Source organism: Elephantulus edwardii, unplaced genomic scaffold (assembly GCF_000299155.1).
Source record: "Elephantulus edwardii isolate Elephantulus edwardi_28Jun2011 unplaced genomic scaffold, EleEdw1.0 scaffold00072, whole genome shotgun sequence".
NCBI classification, from domain to species: Eukaryota; Metazoa; Chordata; class Mammalia; order Macroscelidea; family Macroscelididae; genus Elephantulus; species Elephantulus edwardii.
The window spans coordinates 13,716,273-13,723,121 of NW_006399822.1; positions in this window are offsets into that span (position 1 = coordinate 13,716,273).

Consider the following 6,849-nt stretch of genomic DNA (forward strand, 5'->3'; position numbering starts at 1 on the left):
TCTCTTAGCTACTTCCTGCTGAAAAGGGACGCTGTGGGTTTCAGGGTGAAGATCTTCTCTCACTACTCTAAAGGGCCCCTTTGGCAGTAGGAAACACGTAGACTATTATGGAGATTGATTTTGGAATTTAGATGCACTCTATTGATTGTGCTTGGCTGTACATGTTCATATCCTTGAAGGATATTCTTCATATTCTTTTTTTTTTCTCTCTCTTTGGAGGGGGAAGTGAGCTGGTGGGGAGGGGTGGGCAGGGAGAAAATTGCAGCAATGAATGAATGGAAATCCAAAACCTCTGTAAAAAAAAATAAAAAAAACCAACCCCAGCTATGTGAGTTGCTAGGCCACAGAGGTCTGTGATGGTGGGTGTACTGCTCCACAGGGCATAGCTGTGGCTTCAGTTATACCCTGTAATTCTTTCAAATCTGAGCCAGTGTGTCACTGATGTATACTTCCCTTGTGGGAAGATGAGACCTCTTTCAATTCTGGCCACTTGAATTTGCTCTCCTCATTCTTTTCTTCACATTCTTGACTGTGAGTGTCTTCTCCCTCTGAGATCTCCAAGCCTACACCCAACAATAAGACTGGACCACTACTGCTTAGGTCCTCAAACTCCATTTTAATGTTAAGGGGAAAAAATGACACAACTTGCTTTGCCATGGAAAGGGATGTGATGGGAGGCATCTGCTTTATGCACCAGATCCTTCCTCTCCATAACAGGAGCAGACTAAGCTTCACAAAACACTCAGGGAATATTCTGTAGGCCCGGTGGGCAGGGCTGTGGGCTCTGACTTAGTGACTTTGGGCAGCTGCTTGACATTGCCAAGCCCATGTTTCTCATCTCTAGAATGGGGTGTGAGGACCCTTCCAGAAGATTCAATGATTAATGAAATGACTTAACGTTCCTTATACTTTACATCACATCTCACAATACATTCAGCTTTTTAATCTGTAATTTGCATGAAAATGTACAAATCAGATTAGTTATGAATCCAATAATTCGTATACATTGTAGACTTAATGACAATTATAACACCCACAATGCAATCACACTCAACCTACCTCTTCCTTTGATTTTCATTTTCACGACTCCTTCTTTCCTACCCCTTCCTGTCATCTGGGCTTTATCTTTGGGGAAAATGCTGCTCTTTAGCCTGATATGGTTGGTGTTTTAAGGGACAGACGTCTCTATGCTGTCATCAGCCACCTTTTATAGGGTCTCATGTTTCCCCAAAGTTGACCCATGTGGGAGAGTTTCATTCCAGGTTCAAAGGGAACTAAGGAGCTTAGTCTCAGTGGTGCCAGCCTTCTCTGTCAGACCCTAAGCCTGGCCTTACAAATCACTGAGATGTGCCCCACATTTCCCCCACTGTCCTCAGGATCTTCTCCTCTGACCCTTGTTTGGTGTGGTCCCTGTGATAACTGGGCACCGTCTAGTTCTTTTGGTCCCAAGGTCATGGATATTGAAGTTCACATGGTTCATTATGGAGTTGCACAGCTACCCTAAAGGCAGCACCTCTCTGGCAGTTCAATCCCACAAGAATCTAAAGGGGATGAAGATGGGCAGTCTTCTCCACTGAGATTTACAGCCTCTGAAAACCTGCTAGAGGGTCAGCTGTGAGCTGATTCTGACAAGAAGTGAGTGTGAGTCAGTGGGGTAATAGCTAATGAGTGAGCGTCGTCATCCACAGGGCTCTGTTCCCTCCCCCAAAAGCAGCACTTCTCCAGCCCCTTGATTGCACCTGTAGCTCCATTCAAGAAAGATGGGCTCTCTTCTCCCAAGTGATTTAAAACCTCCCCAAAACCCTACCTGTGGGTCAGATGGGGGTCAGTTCTGACTTGAGGTAAGTTGAGTTGAATAGCTAGTAAAATTCTGCTTTGAAAGCTAAAAATGTACTTTCCATGGGGGTGGTACTCCCTCACCTCCTGCCACAAGGCACTGAGGGCAGGGTTTGTGGGGGTTTTCTTTTACCATTTTATGAACGAATTTCAAATATTTTGTTTTTAATACCAGATCCTTCCCATTTTCCTCACGTCCATCAAATTGTGTAATCCCATGATTAATCCCCCCGCCTCCACACATCCACACTTCTCTGCTCCCCCCCCATTGGATACTCATACTTATTCTATAATAATGATTTTATACCATATTTGTTGTGGGTTTCAGTTCACTCAGCATAATGCTCCCCAGTCCCTCCCAAATTAGGTAATAATTTACAAAATCATTGCTCCTGAGTGCTGCAAAGTATTCCATTGTGTGAATGTACCGTAATTTCTCAATCCATTCAGTTGTGGTTGGACATTTGGGCTGTTTCCATGTTCTTGCAATGGTAAATAATGCTGCTGTGAACATTGGTGTATATGAGTCTCCGTTTGTGCCTCAGTTCTAATTTTTTTGGGGTATATTCAAAGTAGTAGAATAACTGGGTCATAAGGAATTTCAACATTCAGGTTTTGAGGAAGTGCCAAACTTCCTTCCAGAATGGTTGTACTATTTTATAATCCCATCAACAATGTATGAATTCCTATCTCACCACATCCTCTCCAACATTTATTACTTGTTGTCCTGCTAAACTTTACCACTGCCAACTGGAGCGAGATTGTTTCTAATTGTGGTTTTGATTTGCATCTATCTCTCTTATTGCCAGAGATTTTCAGAATTTTTTCACGTGTCTGTTGGTCATTTGAATATCTTCTGTGAAAATGCTGTCCATATCTTTTGCCCATTTTGTATTTGGGTTATCAGTCTTTTCTTGTGGAGGGCCAGGAAACATAGGTGTTTCTGATTTAACATCCAATCTCACACTCTCTTGAGCTGCATAGTGCTGCTTCTGACTGTGTGCCCCTCCTTTCCCACCTCAATGTGAGCAGGAGGCTGTGGAAATCAGGTCTACACCCACATTTAGCCCTTAACCCTCACTGATGGAAGAGCTCCTTGATCCACACCTGGCTCAATATTTGTTTATTGATGAAGATGAACCCTGAGCAGTTATTACTGAAGTTACCCACTTGGAGCTCCTCCATCTTTAGAAGCTGATGTGACTCCATGGTCAGCCTTCCCCCCAGATATAGATCACATCATCCAGTATCATAAAGAAGACGAGGGCAAGAGGGTGGGTTACTACACTGATATTAAGTCCATGCAGAGTTTTCAGGAAGCTGTTCATGACATGACCCCTATTGAAGTAGAGGCAGAGCTAAACACAGCATTAGCTGTACCATCAGCTAATGGGAGTGATGGGAAAAAAAATGTAATCAATATTCTTCATAATCTTGTTATTTCAGTATAATTTGCTTAATGATAATGAAACTTTATTATTGAATTCTTTTACATTTAAATTTTGACCTCAATAAAGGTTCACAGTTTGTGTATTGTATAGTGTGTAATGCAAGGACTTCCAAGTTTTTTCAATGCTATTCAATTATCACCATTAACCATTTACCTCTTCACAAAAACAAAGCCTGGATTCTTGAAGCAGTCACCTTTCCATACCCTCTCTTTGTCCTTGCACTTACTTTCTTTGAAATTTACTTTCCATGTCTGTGGATCTATTTACTCTGGGTTTTCTGTGTACAAAGTATCACACAATACATGACTTTCTTTTTTCAATGGTTTTGACATATTCCATATGTAATTCTCTTGGAAAGGTTAATATTATTCCATTGTATGGGTTTGCCACACTTTGCTTACTCACTCATTGGCTCATGCACATTTGAGATGTTTCCACATTTAAAACATTGTATGTAGTGTTGTCATGAACATCTATGTACAATATCTGGTACAGCACTGGTTTCTCAATTTGCTGTACTGAGGTAACTCATGGTTGCTGTGATGCTGAACACTGTGATGCTGGTGTGTCAAATGCCATAATGGTTAACCCAAGGTGGACAGTATTTGATTGAGCTCCCAGACTGAGACAGGCTTGGAAGCAGTAGTGGCATCCTTAACAATATTCCTGTTAAAACTTTGTCGCTGTTACTGGAGTGAGATGGTACCTCATTGTGGTTTTGATTTTCATCTCTTTTATTGCCAGTGATTTGGAGCATTTCTTCATGTGTCTGTTGGCCATTCGAATATCTTCCTCTGTGAAAATTCTTTACGTCTTTTGCCCATTTTGTAATTGGGTTGTCAGTCTTTTTCTTGTGGAAGCCCAGAAGTATTCTGTAAACTTTTGGTATAAGACTCTTGTCTGAGATAGTATTACCAAATGTTTGTTCACAGTCTGTAGATTTTCTTTTCACCCTGTTGAAAAAAGTTTTTAATGTGCAGAGGAATTTAATCTTTAGAAGGTCCCATGCATCAATTTTATCCTCTTTAGATTGTGCGTTTCTGTTTGTATTTGGCGGTCTCTTTATACCTTGGACTAGTGCCTCTAAGCTTGATCCCAGTTTATCTCTTAAGAATGTTATGGTTTTGGGCTTTACTCTCAGGTCTCTGATCCACCTTGAGTTGATTTTTGTATATGGTGTGAGATGTGGATCCTGTTTCAGCTTTCTGCACATGGAAGTCCCATTTTACTAGCACCATTTGGTGAAGAGGTTATCATTTCTCCATTTGATAGCTTTGATTTCCTTGTTGAATATCAGTTGATCATGGACAGCTGGGTCTATTTCTGTGTTCTCAATTCTTTTCCATTGGTCTATGTGCCTGTCATTGTACCCAGTACCATGCTGTTTTGGTTATCACTGCTGTGTAGTAGATTTTGAGGTCCGGGAGTGCTATCCCTCCAACCTAATTTTTGTTTCTCAGAAGTGGTTTGCTTATTCGGGGTCTCTTGTCTCAAAAATAAATTTGATAATTTCCCTTTCAATCTCCTAGAAAAATGAATTTGGTATCTGAATTGGGATTGCATTGAACATGTAAATTGCCTTTCATAGGATTGTCATTTTCACCATATTGAGTCTTCCTATCCTTGAACAGGGCAAATTTTTCTATTTCTTTAGATCTTTAATTGTGTCTTTCAGAAATGCTCTGTAGTAATTTTTGTATAGGTCCTTTGTATCTTTAGTTAGGCTCACTCCCAAGTATCTCAGTTTGTGGTTGGCTATTGTAAATGGTATTGCTTTCTTGATTTTCTTCTCTGAGTTCTATTTGTTACTGTAGAAGAATCCTATTGAGTTTTGGATATTGATCTTATATATTTCCTCTCTACTAAATTGGTCTATTTAACAGGTTTTTTTGTTGCGTGTTTGGGGTTTTCTGTGTACACTATCATATCATCTGCATGTAGCAACTGTGGAAAAGTTTAACAAAGCAGCAAGTAATAGGTATTGGAGAAGATGCGGTGAGAAAGGAACTCTTATACATTGTTGGTGGGATTATAAAATGGTGCAACTATTTTGGAAGGCAGTTTGGCACTTCTTAAAAAAGCTGAACATAGAAATTCCATATGACCAAGCTATTCTACTACTTGGAATATACCCTGAGAATATGAGAACTGAGGCACAAATTGAGATTTGTACACCATGTTCTTAGCATCATTATTCACAATCACAAGAATATGGATACAGCTCAAATGTCCAACCACAAACTAATGGATTGAGAAATGATGATATAGTCACACAATGGAATACTATGCAGCACTCAGGAGCAATGATTTTGTAAATTATTGCCTCACTTGGGAGGGGCTGGAGAGCATTATGCTGAGTGAACAAACTCAGTCCCATAAGGATAAATATTGTATAAAACTGTTATTGTAAAATGAGTATAAGGATCCAGGAGGAGTGGGAGACACTGGAAGTATAAGTTTATGGGGGGGAGGGGTGAGGGAAGTTGAAAGAATTTGTTTGAATTTGTATTTGAATTTTGTAAATAAACTAGTAGGGGGGAAAATCCACCCCAATATGCCTCTGGAGACTATGAACTTAGAGAAGCAATTGTAGTTTTAGAACAAGGTTCAGATCTTTTGTTCATAGGCTCGTTATGAGTCATGCTAGATTTGATGGCAGTTAACAACAACAAAAACCAAATGGTAGTCTTAAGTTGTCCTAATAACAAGATCCATTAATCTCATGCTTTCAGTTACTGTGCTTACGTGCTAATGGCCATTGCCTTGACTTCTAAAATTGTCTATCTTGTTTTTCTTATTCTCCTCCATCCACGTGCCTTTTGTTCTTCAGGCTTGTCTCCCTCTTCCCTGCCCCATGTCATATATCATTTCTGTTTGTTGTGTCATCTACTTTTGAGTTTAAATACCAGGCAAAAGGAAATAATTTCAGGCATATTTTAGAAATACTCATTGTAATACCCAAGTATTTAAAAACTCTAGTGAATAATTTTTTATATTTTTCCGTAAAAAGAAATTTATGTCAGTTTGTCTTACAGGTGACGGTCATTACTGGTATGCAGTTACTGTTGTTGTTGTTATGTGCCGTTGAGTCATTTGTGACTCATAGCGACCCTATATGTACAACAGCCCTAAAGTCTATCCTGTGCCAGTCGCATTGCCTCTGACACACCCATCCTGATTACCCCAGTCACTGAATCAGTCCACCTCATAGAGGGTCTTCCCCTCCTGTGCTGTCCCTCCACCCGACCAAGCATGATGTCCGTCTCCAAGGACCTGTCTCTCCTTACAACATGTCCAAAGTATGTCAGATGAGGCCCAGATTCCTTGCCTCCAAGAAGTAGCCTGGTTTAACCCTCTCCATGATGAATCTGTTTGTTTTCTTAGCAGTCCATAATACATTCAATATGCTTCTCCAGCACCACAGCTCAAAGGCATCAATTCTCCTTCTATCCTCCCTAGTCACTGTCCAGCTCTCTGATGCATAACAAGTGATTGCAAAGACCATGGCCTGTATCAGGTGCACTTTAGTCTCCAGAGAGGCACCATTGCTCTTGAGTACTTT